General features: G+C 43.6%; 1 protein-coding gene across 5 annotated transcripts in view; it reads left to right on the top strand.

Moving 5' to 3' along the window:
• Window positions 1-15,033, top strand: part of PLEKHA2 (pleckstrin homology domain containing A2) — a 766,829-nt gene that overhangs the window by 279,036 nt on the left and 472,760 nt on the right. The window contains exon 4 of one of the 5 annotated variants that reach the window (XM_069213875.1): window positions 14,368-14,532. The exons of the other annotated variants lie outside the window; for them this stretch is intronic. The gene's annotated coding sequence lies outside the window, so the exon portion shown is untranslated. The remainder of the gene's footprint in view (window positions 1-14,367; window positions 14,533-15,033) is intronic. 5 annotated transcript variants of the gene reach the window in all.

Here is a 15,033-nt window from a genome sequence, read left to right as displayed (position 1 = left end):
ATGAATAGCTGTACTTGGCACCCTACAGAGGTGGGGGGCGGGGGCACAGGGCCATGCCTTATGGAGGGGCCTAGCCTACAGAAATCGCCCTGGCCTAGAAATACCCACAGCCCTCCTCCCCCACCCAGACACCTCCACTGCGCGCAAAGTCAGCAGAATGAGAGTGTACTCACCCCCTTGTGTCTGCTGTGATGCCCTCACGTGCCCATCCAAATCGGGGTAGCCACCGCCAGGATCCGGGACATCAGGGGGTCAAAGTCCGACTGGCACCCCTCCCACGTTGGGAGGCCATCCCCAGCTGAGCCTCCGCCGTCTTCCTGCTCCAGCGGCGGATGTCCTCCCATCTCTTCCGGCAGTGGGTGCCCCATCTGTGGTGGACCCCCAGGGTCCGGACGTCCTTGGCAATGGCACGCCAAATATCGATCTTCTGGTGGGCACTGACCTATATGAAATGTACAGGGGGAGAAGAATAGTCATTACCTTCTGCACCCTCAATGTGAGTGGCCCCCCATCCCTACCCTTGCCATGTGGCACATGCTCTCACCGTCGTTTGATGCATGCCTCAATCGCTCCCCTCCCCCCCATCTTTCATCCACCCCACTCAACACAGGCATAGCCCATTCAGCATGCTCCCAGTGTATTTACCTGTTTGTCTGGAGGACCGTAGAGTAGCGCGTACTGGGGGAGGACCCCATCCACAAGTTTATCCAACTCCTCCGCAGTGAAGGCAGGGGCCCTTTCCCCAGTCGCATGAGCCATTGTCTCTTCCAGACCGAGGTCACAGCAGCACTTGCAGTGTAGGTCCTCTCCTGTCGAAGATCAGGTATCGAGTGCTTAAGCAGATAGAAAATGGCGGTCACGTCCGCGGCGGTTCGTACCGCGACCGCCGGCTCACATCGTCATTGGCTCCTGAGACCCATAGGGTTCAATGTTAACCAATGATGCATTGCGCCGCCGTCTTCGACCGCCTACCGCCACGGTGTACAACGCCAGCGCAGTTACCTCACATCCCATTGTCGCACTTTACAGGTCAGGCAGCCGCCATTTCATGGGCCCACATGGCTTACTTTTTACTGCATCACACATACCTAGGCCTTGCATCAACACTCATACAAGCCATTCTATGGATTAAGAATCGTGTTCTGTGCAAGCTGTGGTTACGTACCTGTGGGTTGATTGACTCTGTGCTCGCTGTTGTCCTTCATAAGCACCGTCCGCTGGGACATGGGAGGAGATGGAGACATCCTCCGGTGTACAGACCACTGGTGGACCTGTCGACAATGGAGGAGAGACATGTCATACTGACATGCAGGCTTGACCGTGCCACTATTCAGGAACTGTGTGCCCAGCTGGAGCCAGACCTGATGTCAGCTATCCGCCAACCCACAGGAATCCCCCCTCAAGTGCAGGTGCTGTCAGTGCTCCATTTCCTAGCAAGTGGGTCATTTCAAACAACAGTGGCCATATCATCAGGGATGTGCCAGCCTATGTTTTCCAAGGTGTTGTCCAGAGTGTTGTCTGCCCTGCTGAAACACATGCGGAGCTACATCGTTTTCCCTGAGGTGGGGGATTTGCCTACAGTGAAGGGTGATTTCTATGCCCTTGGACATATCCCCAACATCATAGGTGCCATTGATGGGACCCATGTGGCTTTGGTCCCCCCCCACAGGAGTGAACAGGTGTACAGAAACCGGAAGAGTTATCATTTCATGAATGTCCAGATGGTATGTTTGGCAGACCAGTACATCTCCCATGTTAATGCCAAGTTCCCTGGCTCAGTGCATGATGCGTACATCATGCGGAATAGCAGCATCCCTTACGTGATGGGGCAACTCCAGAGGCACCGTGTGTGGCTAACTGGTGACTCTGGTTACCCCAACCTGTCATGGCTACTGACCCCAGTGAGGAATCCCAGGACAAGGGCAGAGGAACGCTACAATGAGGCCCAAGGGCGAACTAGGAGGGTGATCGAGCGGACCTTCGGCCTCCTGAAGGCCAGGTTCCACTGCCTCTATATGACAGGTGGATCCCTATTCTACTCACCAAAGCAGGTGTGCCAGATCATCGTGGCCTGCTGTATGCTTCACAACCTGGCTTTGCGACGACAGGTGCCTTTTCTGCAGGAGGATAGTCCAGATGGTGGTGTTGTAGCAGCTGTGGAGCCTGTGGAGAGTGAAGACGAGGAAGCCGAAGAAGACGACATAGACAACAGGAACACAGTAATACAGCAATATTTCCAATGACACACAGGTAAGAATACACACCGGCATACTACATGTACTTAAACACTACTACCTCTCTACTGTCTGTCGTTTTAACCCAGTGTATGGTAACTGAGTTGTGACTTTCCCTTCCGATTTCAGAGATGTGGGCCCCACTGTGTGACATCTGCTTTGTTTCCCCATGGACTACAGCTGTGTGACATTGGTATGTTGGCATCACAATGTAAATAAGCATTTTGGCACGGTAATGTCTAATACATTTGTTCAAAATCACAGCCAGACTCCTGATTGTTTTGTGCAATAACTGTGTTTATTAAAGTGCTCTAAATTGGAGGGAGGTTGCAAATTGGTGAGGGGTGATGGTGGAGGAATGTCCATGGCAGAGTCCAGACTATTAGTATCACAGGTGCATTGTCCAAATGCCTGTGGAAAGTGGAGCTGGGGCAGTTTAAGGATGGACAGGGTGACAATGTGGGACAGTGGGATGACAATAAGGGTGGTATCCTTTCCTGGCGGGGGTCTTGGCATCTTACTCTGTCTTCTTCCTGGATCTCAGGGGCCGCTTGCGTGGCGGTTCTCCTTCTGCAGGGGGTGGGGTGCTGGTGGCCTGTTGGTCCTGTGGCGGGGCCTCCTGTCCACTAGCGCCGGCGGAGGTGGTAGGCAGTTCGTGGTCCATGCTAGTGTCAAGGGCCCTTTGTGGTGCCACAGTGTCCCGCAATGTGGTGACTACCAGATTCAGAACCCCTACGATGGTGCCCAGGGCGGAACTGATGGTTCGTAGTTCCTCCCTGAACCCCAAATACTGGTCCTCCTGCAGGCGCTGGGTCTCCTGAAACCTGGCCAGTACCGACGCCATCGTCTCCTGGGAATGATGGTACGCTCCCATGATGTTGGAGAGGGCCTCATGGAGAGTGGGTTCCCTGGGCCTGTCCCCCCCCGTCGCACAGCAGCCCTCCCAGTTCCCCTGTTTCCCTGGGCCTCTGTCCCCTGGACCGTGTGCCCACTGCCACTGCCCCCAGGTCCCTGTTGTTGTTGGGGTGGTGGGTTAACCTGGGTGCCCTGTAGTGGTGGACACACCGCTGATTGACGTGTCCTGGGGACAGAGGTATGGGCCCGCTGGGTGGGTGCTGTGCTGGTGTTCCCAGAGGGGGGAAGGTCTGCTGTGACCTGTGGCTGTCTGAGGGGAACCGACTGTCCCGAGGTCCCCGATGGGCCGGGCTGGTCATCTAGATCCAGGTCGACAGAGCTGCTGTCATCACTGCGGGCCTCTTCTGGGGGTGGAGTGGACATTTGTGGACCCTCCTGCGCGGTGACGTTGCGTTGGGGTCCTGCAGGGGTATAAAACCATGATTATTGCATGTGTGTGTGCCATGGTGTGCAATGGGTGGGTGCCCGTGTACCCCAGTGCTTGCATTCCTGTGTGGGGGCTTTTATGACAGTGGCTTGGGGGGGGATGGGTATATGCAGTGGGCTTGCTTTGGTGATGGGTGTCCATGCTTTGTGGTCGCATGCAGGGCTTGGTGTTGGGATGGGTGGGTTGTGATGGTGAGACATTTGCAAGGAGTAGGAGTGATGGGGGTGAGGGTGAGGGTGGGGGTATGAGTTGGCATGCTGGTGGGGTGGGGGGGATGAAGTAGTGAAGATGAGACTTACCAGAGTCCATTCCTCCAGATACTCCGCCGAGGCCCTCAGGATGCAGGATTGCCAAGACCTGCTCCTCCCATGTTGTAAATTCTGGGGGAGGAGGTGGCGGTCTGCCGCCAGTCCTCTGCACTGCAATGCGGTGTCTGGATACCACGGAACGCACCTTCCCCCGTAGGTCGTTCCACCGCTTCCTGATGTCATCCCGATTTCTTGGGTGCTGTCCCACAGCGTTGACCCTGTCTACTATTCTGCTCCATAGCTCCATCTTCCTGGAAATGGACGTCTGCTGCACCTGTGTTCCGAATAGCTGTGGCTCTACCCGGATGATTTCCTCCACCATGACCCTGAGTTCCTCCTCAGAAAACCTGGGGTGTCTTTGCAGTGCCATGGGGTGGTGTAGGTGATGTGTGGGGTGGATTGTGTGGTGCTAAGTGTGGTGATGTGTATTGGTGTGTTGTGTGAAGTGCGTGGTAATAGTGCTGGGTGATGGTAATATGCGCGTCTGGGTGCTCGGTTCTCTATTTCTCTGTGCGTGGTCCCGAATTTTTAGGAGTGGGGGTTTGTGGGTGATGTGGGTGTGTGTTTTATATTTAATTGGGTGTTTGGGAGTGGTGTGCGTATGTGTATCAGGTGTGTGTATTTGGAATTGTCCAATGTGGTTGTGTTTTGTAAGTGTGTGTGTATTTTGAGTGCGGCGGTGTGTACCGCCAATGGAATACCGCGTTTGAAAGACCGCCGCGTGGAATCGTGGGTCGTGAAAGTGTGGGCGTATTTCTGTTGGCGTGACGGTGTCGGTTTGGTTATCGCCAGTTTCTCGCTGGCCTTTGGTGTGGCGGACTTTTGTGGGTGTCTGTATTTTGGCGGTTTCCTTGTTGTGGGTCAGAATGACCGTGGCGGTTTACCGCTGCCGCGGCGGTATGTTGGCGGTCTTCTGACAGCGGTATGCACCTTTTACCGCCAATGTTGGAATGACCACCTATGTCTCTACAAAAGTCCTCTTATAAGCCATTGCCCAACGTCACTCTACAGAAAGATTGCAAACAATCAAAACATGGCAGAAGACGTCACTGTGTACTAAGCGCCAGACTCTAAACTCCTCACCTTAATGCCGAACCTAGCCACTTACTTTTCAGGAATCAGTGAAGATTGGACTGTTTAAAGTGGCCTTCAATTAAGCATAATCACTTCGGTACTCGAGAAAAAACTGTGGGTGGGGTGGGCTGATCTCGTGTATGAAAAATATGCTGAAACCCATGCCTCAAGGTTTACCATTCAACAGAAAGTGTCCCTATCCGAGATCCCCCACCCTGGTGCAAGGACTTACGTCAGTGCACCAACCCAAATCAGAAATCCAGGTAGGCTGTGACCCATACACAACCCACTAAGCAGATCTGTGAGGGTTTCTGGTAACGATTAGTCCTCCTAGATGAGTTCAGTGACACAACAGAACTGCAGACCCGCTTTCGTAAATGAATAACACACTCAAAATCGCACTAAGAAACACACAGTAAAACTTTAACATGTTTTAGTGCAAAAGGCTATCTGCCTGCAGCGGAGGGCAGCTGATGAGAATGTTCCAACCTACGTATAAGAGCTTGGTGACCCAATACAAGCCGCTATGTACATTCATGTGCGGGAATGATTGCTAATTTAGTCCATAAGTAGAGAAAGGTGGAAAGAAAACTATTGTGGTATGTCACTGGAATAACTGGATAATGGAAATTTGGCTTTGAGTAAATGGATGAATGCCCCAAGCAGGGAGGGTGAATGACGTGTCAAGTTCCAAGAATGTAGGTTGATTATCGGACAGTCTGCGGGAGAAGTTGTGAGAAATGGAAGGCAGCTCATCAAACAGCCTCCAACAGTGGTGAATGGCTACAGTAACCATCAGCAGAGGACGTGTTTTCACTGAACTGCCTTAAACATATACTGTGGATGGCATCAACTCCAGCAGAGGTGGTGAATGAATAGTGCAAGATGCAGCTTTTTAGATAAATTAATCGTTGCCAGCAGAAATGTTGGTGAATTAATCGAGCAAGCTCCAGGAGAGGAAATGAATGTATCAAGCAGAGTTTCAAAGGTGGTGAATGAACTGAGTAAACTCCAGCAGAGGAGAAGGGTTTTTCTGAGACGGGGAAGCCGAGGTGGTGAATGAATGGAGCAAGTGTTAGTTCCAGCAGACAGGGCCATCTTTGGATTTTGGTTGCCCTAGACCACACCTATTTTGGGAGCCCTTGTTCGGAAGAGCTTTGAATGTATGATGCAATTTGAGCTCTTTCATGCCCTTTTTATGGGCGAGCACAAAGTGCTCCGTCCATTCTGTTATCTCTCTTTGGGCTTGAAACTACGCCCATGCCACGTCAGTCACTTACATTGGTTCGTGGGCTTGCCTTTTAAAATCTGCTTGATTTCATTTGTGAAAGGCATGCGTACGTCATGCCTTTTCCAGTGTTTAGCCCACCTAAACAGCACCTTTAAAGTACCAAAAACATACAAGGCTCGATGTTTTCAGCCTGGAGTCCAGACTACTTTATCTGTTTATTTTCCACGCAGCGCTATCGAGCTGCATTTTACATAGCGCGTTCGCACTGCGTTTTCTTTTTGCTTTACAACGCTAATAGCTCTAACTCGAACAAATCCGAGACCCGTTGCATTGAAAATGCTTGTTAGTTACGTCACTGACAGTTCACAGGCACATTCATCCAAATTCTAAATGTGGTTACATCTAATATTCAGGGATAGTGATGTGTGTGTGTTTTTTATATTGTGACACAGCAGCAGTACTATTATTTCTGCAGTACTAACATTACTGCAAATAAACTCCGTGACACCCTCCCATTTCTCATAGTTGAGGTCCTGTTTTGATCTAAAAGAACCTTTTCCATGGATGTTGCATGAAACACAAACACAACATTTCTCTGCAAAATTTCTGTCATAGACTCACGGATCACTCACATTGAACATAAATTGAAGGAAAACGGTATTTAAAACAATCTGTTTAAGAATTATTCAGTCATCAGGGCGAGACTCTACAGAACTGAGCTGGTTCTATCAGGGGGGCTCCTTGAAAGGCTGGGGCCCTGGACCAGAGCCCACTTTGTACATGCTTTGATAAGTCTCTGCCAGCAGAGAATTGGATTTATTGTGTACCCGCCAGCAGAGGGTTGGGCGTATGAAGCAGGTTCCTTTGTAGAACTGTAGTCGGTACTTGCAGCAAACTCCTGCAGAAGTGGTAAGTGCTTGAAGCAGTGGTCATCCAGGTAGTGGATTCCTGGGTCCGCACCTAACACATATGGTGCATGCGTGGAGTGATAGTTGCATTAACCAGCCTATAGCACACAAAGGGGTGCATGGTGCAATTTCCAGAAGGACTAGATAGAGGGGAAAAGCCTTTACCAGAGCTAGTGGGAACATCACCCTGTTTTAGATCTCTCATGAACAAAATCAGTAAAAAGAAGCAGGTGGAGCACGTGTAATGTTGACCAGAGAAGGCACTAAGGGACAGATATACTGTTTACTGTTTTCTAAATTCTAGTCAAAATTAGTGACCATTATTTTTGCGACCATAAATTTGTTTATGAACCGGCCTATGTATAATTACAATGGATTATAAAAAAAACAGAATCGGATTGAGTCACAATCCGATGTACCTAATCAATGTTTATTAGGCAGATAGCAAATTGCAACTGAATCAGATTGGTCATAATAACAGCGCTGGTGGCCTAAAAGAGTCCTCAGGCCACTATCTATGTCTGTTATTGATATTCACTAAAATAAACTTTTTTTACAGACCAACATACTTTAACGAAATGGGACTGCATTTAGGCTACCAACCCATCTTGAGGTTCTGTAACTTTTCAGTGCTATTTCAGTCTTAAACTATTTATAAATATACATAGTAATTGCTATTTGGAAGAGACGCTTACAACTTGCCCCTTCCTATTAGTAATCCATTTCTAAAACCGTTTTGGAAGTGGTAAAAAGTTACAGACTCATAAAATAGTTTTAGTACATTGCAGTAAGGAATTTTCCTGTCACAGAGTTCAGCTGGAGTGTGTGTGACCATAAACATGCTGTGTACATCTTACCCTAATATCTTTGGTGACTTGAATGTAAAGACAAACTAGAGAGCATATGAGATCTGTGGTTTATTAGTAGAGATAAATTGATAAATTCAGAGACGTGCTAGGAACCATATGAAGTCGGTGGCCTTCCAGTGGATAAGTGCAAGCTTTTGTGAACTGGTGAGCTTCATTGGGTGGAAGCTGCTTAGATCAAAGAGCAATGAGGGAAATTGGCGTTGCAAATTGTGTGCATTCTATAGATCTCTACACAAGCAGTACACGCTATTTCCCACTCAGGGCAAGCTCGCCTACATATACATGCACAGACGTTAGCATACATGCATGCAGGCATTCCCAAGCAAGCGTGTGCTCATAGCTGATTAAATAAGTTGAGAAAGCATTCGAAGACCGGCACACGATGTACCTAGTCAGGAAATCCTGCTCTTGCTGGTTTTGTGACCACAAGTTCATTTCTTCAAGGTGTTCACTTCAGCGTTCACTCTGCGTCACAGCTAGAACCATAGTCTTAGATTACTCTTCCATTCTGCCTGCAGCTTCTTCAAAAGCATGGTCACGTTCTTAGGTAGTTGTTTTTTTCATGGTCAGTTTTCTTTGCTCGCGCTAGAAAATCCTCTGAAGGTGCAGATGTGCTTTATAGACTATCAAACGTACCCTCAAAACTGCATTCCTTTTCTTTGATTAGATTCACATTGACACAAACATTTGATATTCTAGAGCAAAATAGCCACAGAAGCCTACTAACTGAGGCACACTTATATAGAAAAAGCTACCCAGGACACATCTTTAAGGCTTTGATTGTAACCTTCCTTTAGCCAAGGGGACATCTCAGAGCTGTACTTAAATTTAGAGGTGAGCAATCTCAATTTCCAAGAGGATTGTGGTTCTTAGATGATGTTAAGGCTGTGACAATCAGTCACATATTCCGCATAGATCCTGACAAGACACTAACTCTGTCCCGGTCCTTCCAGACTATCAGAAGCACCCTACAAGATGGAACTTTTAAGATCCGCTTAAAGGCCAGCCTCTGGTGTTTTTTATGAGTAGATTATCCTATTTCCAACAGGTGGATGCTTGTAAGAAGCTCATAGATTTCAGGCAGATTATGTAAAAGGTCAGGGGAACCTGACATTTATGACTTACAGCTGTTACCCTAGCAGCCTTTGGATATTTGGTTGTTGAATCAGGGTTAGCCCTGATTTATTGTTTGGTGTTTGGGTGTTACTTACCTGGGCCTTGTGCCCATTCTAATATGGCGACCTACTCTATGATGGTACTCTTTCAATTCTTACTTTGACTGGAGGTCCGGGAGCCTTGTTTTAATTGGATATCCCGCCTTCCGGAAATGGGGTCGTGAAAATGGCCTTGGAGTTATGTGCGGCTAAGTTTCGCGTAGGATGACAGATTATATGGGCAATATATTCTTTATAAGCAATCAATTAATTTTGGGAATAATGAATCTTTGTCGAAAATAATTATTGAATGATTCAGCTCCATAGGAATTTTGCTGAATCATTCAGTAAGAACACAAGGTTGGTTTGCTTGTGGTTGTACACTTTGTGGTGATAGATATAGTTTAGGATGTGTGGTTTCTGATGAATTTACCCTTCCACCTCTAGTGGCTTTTGGGCTGAGATGGACTCCTTGAACAGAAATGAGGTATAATTAGTAATACAATCTCTACCTCTTGGGCATAAAAAAACAAACTTCTTACCTCTGTTACTTTTTTGCATATGGGATCACAAGAGGTTTCTTCTTTTTTCAATTTTATTTCCATGTTTTAAGTGGACATTAGGGTGTTGGAGCACTTTTTAGCTTGCACATTTTTTAATAGGAACATAACAAATTTTAGGATACGGTTAAGGTGTGGTGATTTTAGGGCACGTGGTGCTTTTTGGTTACGCTTTTAATAAAAACATTTTCTTTTTAGCTTATTAGTGGTCTCAGTATTGAAGTTCTTGATAATAACTTTTGAAGGGGTTGACACATGGGACAAGTTGTTTAATATTATGTTTATGTGTTGATATTTAATCAGCCTTGAGGAAGTCCTGTAATGGGACGAAACACGTGTCGGCTGAATTTTACCATCATTTGTGGAAGTACCTGGAGACGGAATCTTACCATTAATTGTGAATGCCGCACAGCGGCAAATCTTCAGCTATGGAATAATATAACCTTGCAGAACCTGTTAGCCTGTTTTCATTTGTTAGAAAGTATGTAAACCTATGAGACCATATATAAATGCAAATCTTTGTAAATTAGTACTTTTTGGAAATTAGGAATGTGAATTTTGTAATGAGCATTTTTTGCTAATTTAATCAATTTAAAAAAAGGAACAGATTGGTACACACCCTGATGTCTATGTATTGATATGTGATATTGGTTATTTGTTTTTTGGGTACATTTTCGTACTTAATCAGACTACTTGTATGATTACACTAAATATTAGATTGACAAATAGATGCTTAACAAACTGAGTCTGTGTGTGCTCCACTATATGTGTTTGTTCTGATACTAACTGGTTTAGCTTTCCGATTCCAGTTTACACACCTTGGCAACAGATGTGTTTTAGTGTTTGAGCACCATTAATGATTTAAGCAAACTTTGGGGATGTGCAGTTAAATGAAGTCATTGTTGCCTTGAGTCTTTTGAATTTCTAAGTGACAGTTTGCACTCCCTGAGAGATTAAAATATTGTTGACTAATTGTGATTGGGCAGCTTGCCAACTCAAATGGATTCATTTGGGGATGAAGAAATAAGATATTTCTAGAAATGTTTGAACAAAAATTAGAGGAGGGCTGTATAGCTCAGTGAGGATGGAAACAACCAGCAGTTATAAAGAAAAAATACATTTGATTGGAAAAACTTTGAAAACAAGAATTGTCCCGTTGGTGGGACTCAACAGTATTGAAGAAATACATTACAGACAAAAAAGTGCCTCAGGGTCTCAGAGTAGTGATATTTCCCTCATTTGAGGATCTATCGCCCAAGCATATGTCAGATTGGGAGTAATTACTTTTTGAGACATCCAAGGGCATGATGCAAATTTTAATACAACATGCAGAAGAAAAGACAGAGAGTTTATTGAAAGAGATACGAGAATTGGAACTAGAGATTCAAGCCCTTCACTTACCGGAGGTGAAAGATAAAAATGATAAGATAATAAAATATGTATTGGATAAACATCAACTATACTTAAAGAATAACAAATTGAGTAAGATACAAAGGGATGATAGTGATTACAAGAATGGATGAATTTACACTTTTGCAAAAAAACAAGTTATGATATCTCAATTAAATCTCCTAATAATAATACACTTGATATAAGAGATGTATCGGACAGTGAGTCAGAATTCTCCGTTACTTCAGGGGAACAGGAGAGAGAGGATTAATCAAGTGATAATGCATGTGTAGTTTCAAATACAGATCAAATTGCTTCCTCAGGTTTTCTACAGGAGGCCAAAAGATATCGGTTGTGGAACAAAAGGAACTTTTCGCAATAGATTTTGCCAAAACAAGAAAGAGAACACATAGGTGGAAAAGGAGAAGGGAGTGTCGGGGAAACGGCAGCTACAGGATTACAAATCAGGACTGCCAAGTCCAGGAATCAAAACAACTGACAACAATATGTTCTCAGGATGGGAATGCAATTGTGACAATATTACTCGAAATGATGACATGTCTATTGTTAATTTATCTGATTGTGTATTAACAGAAGAACAAATAAATGTGTTAGACAAAGTGATAGGATTTTGTCTTTCAAAACATTGCAATATGACACAAGTTAATGTAGATCTGTTTAAATTTTTGTGACAGCTAAAACTTGAAAAATACTTTTTGGAAAAGAATAACAAATCATACACAGACTCAGTTGAGTTACCACCCAGTGAGTATATGATAAAAGATACTGAGGATATTCAGATCTTACTTTCCTTGGATTATATGGATAACGATGATTTTGACAGGCAACAACTATTAGAGGATTTAAGAATTAAACAAGATCTAACTCTTAATAGTGGATTTAAATCCAAATCTAATTTTTCACCTGTACTGCCCTCTGATAACGTTATAGATATCTTTGGCAAGTTAGTTAAAGATGGTTTAAATGGACTAGAAAAAAAGATCAATGGCGGAAAATCGTACATATCACATAATGTAAATCGAAAGGAAAAATTGGTTTTAAAAAATCTATGTGACAATCGGATGTTGGTCATTAAAGAGGCAGACAAGGTGTGTAATATAGTCATTCTGAACAGATCTGACTATGTCAATGGAATTTATCGACAATTGGCAGACATAACATCTTATACCAAATTGAAAGAAAATCTGATGAATCAGATGGTTCAGAAATTGGGTACACTATTACACATGTGGCAGGAACAGTGCTTAATTTCTGATTTGGAATGTAGGTATATACTTAATGTGCATCCGAGAGCACCCAAGATGCATACGAACAATATATCACCTCCGGGAAGATCTATTATATTAGGGATTGGTTCACCCACTGAGGGGCTTTCTGACTATATAGATAGTTATTTGCAACCAATTGTTAAAAGTCTACCATCATATTTGCAGGACACAAAGGATGTCCTTTTGAAATTAGAAGATATTACATGGGCACCAGAGATGATCTGGGTAACAATGGATGTTAGCTTGCTATATACATGTATACCCAAAACCAAGGGTTTGGAAGCAGTGCGCCATTTCCTCTCAAATCGATCAGCTTCACATTTGGAGCATACTGACATGCTGTTACAAATGATTGACTTTACATTGGGGAATAATGTATTTATTAATGAGGGTGAATGGTTTAGACAGGCCCAGGGAGTAGCCATGGGCTCACAATTCTCACCATCATATGCAAATCTATATATGGGCCTGTTTGAGAGAATACACTTTTGGCAAAGAGGTCCCCCACATTTAACTGAACACATCTTTTTTAGGGGGTGGTACATTGATGATATATTGTTGATCTGGACAGGATTAGAATCGTTATTGTTAGAAGTTTATAATTACATCAATACAAATGACTTCAATATACAAATGACATATGAAGATAGCAAGGACCACGTACAATTTTTCGATTTGGAACTATCTGTTAAGGATAATACAGTTCAAACAAAAATGTACCGTAAACCCCCAACATGTAATGCATTGCTACATGCTAATAGCTCTCATCCTATTACCCAAATAATTGATACCTTTTGGTGAAATGACTAGAATAAAAAGGAATTGTAGCAAAACTGACTCATGGTAGGTGGAGTTGGATCACTTAGAAAAGAGATTCTTACAAAGAGGCTGTTCAAAACAAACAATAACAGCAGCTAGAAAAGAGATTAATAAGTTACCTAGAACATCTCTATTGAGAAAACAAAAAAAGACCAGAAATCCATCATCACAGAAATCCATATGGTTTTGCACACCTTTCAGTCATGATATTTACAAAATTCTACTTAAATATTGGAATGTTTTGCGCACAGATTGTACCTTACTGCACATATTACCTTCTAAACCCAAAATAATCCACAAGATGGGCAGAACCATTAGACATGTGGTGTGCAAGAGTTACTTGCCTCCGACTAAGGATAATACAGCAACATGGCTATCTGGTAAAATATGTGGATTTTATAAATGTAGCCAATGTAATATGTGCAGCATAGCTCTGCACAAAACTTTCAACATTAGTTTTAATGGTAGTAAAACATATAAAATTGAGACTTTGATTAATTGCAATACAAGATATGTTGTTTATGTATTACTATGTGACTGTGGCAAAATATATGTGGGAAGTACAATTAGGGCCTTAAGGGAGAGAATTCAGGAACATATGCGTTCACTGAGAAGCAATGATCTCTCCTCTCCTATAATTCGTCATATCAATAAGGAACATCCAACATCGGATGTCCCAATGATCAAATATATTGGTATTAGCCAAACCCCTGTACATCCCATAGGTGGTAATCGGATGACTGAACTGAAAAAACAATGAGGCTAGATGGATAATTAGACTTAAGACTATAGAACTGGGCATGAATTTAGATAATGAGATGCACCATTTCTTATAATCACACATCAATTGAGGAAGATATGAATTAAATACATCAGATAATCGAACAAGTTTCTTTGGTGATATGTTATTGACAGGACTAATGAATGGATGTATTTAAAATCTATCAGTGTTTATGAAGTTAATGATTGTTAGTAATATGGAACTGTGTTATAAGTATGAATAATGGGGATGCATATAAAGACAACAAGGTTTTTGAAAAATGTATCAAAGTGTGCCCTAGCTCATAAATTATGTATATTTGTTTGTGCATGACACCTCCTCTTACTATTTATTTAAGGAGTTATTTATTTTTAATCTTCTGACATAATTTTTCTCTTGCTTCTTTTCTTTTTCATTCTCCTTATTTCAGAGATTGTGATACTATAAATCATGCTCTGGATGAATTACAAGGTACAATCACATTGGGACAAATTTTTGTTGATTAAGGAGTATAGAGGCGGTCATTGGAACTTATGATGCGTTATTTGAAACAGCGATGTTCGGCTTGTTGTGAAGATGCAATTTGATTGTGAAGGTAATGTGAAACTAGTGTTTGGGGATGCGCTGTGGTCTTTACAGGATCTCATTGCTCGTGCATTGTTTGTGTTTGGAGAGTGGCTAATACTATCTTTGGTTGTTGAATCGGGGTTAGCCCTGATTTATTGCTTGGTGTTTGGGTGTTACACACCTGGGCCTTGTGCCCATTCTAATATGGCGACCAACTCTATGATGGTACTCTTTCGATTCTTACTTTGACTGGAGGTCTGGGAGCCTTGTTTTAATTGGGTATCCCGCCTTCCGGAAATGGGGACGTGAAAATGGCCTTGGAGTTATGTCTGGCTAAGTTTCGTGTAGAATGACAAATAATATGGTCAATATATTCTTTATAAGCTATCAATGAATTTTGGGAATAACTAGTCTTTGTCAATTCGCAAGTGCGAAGATTACGGCATTTTATGTATTCATATCACCTTTTTCAATGGAATTCACAGATTATTTTAAATGCACTTACAGCTAAAGATATAGAGGTGATCTG

The sequence above is a fragment of the Pleurodeles waltl genome, chromosome 11 (genome assembly GCF_031143425.1).
Source record: "Pleurodeles waltl isolate 20211129_DDA chromosome 11, aPleWal1.hap1.20221129, whole genome shotgun sequence".
Taxonomy (NCBI): Eukaryota; Metazoa; Chordata; class Amphibia; order Caudata; family Salamandridae; genus Pleurodeles; species Pleurodeles waltl.
Note: the sequence above shows the minus strand (reverse complement) of the source record. Positions and strands in the feature narration are given on the sequence as shown.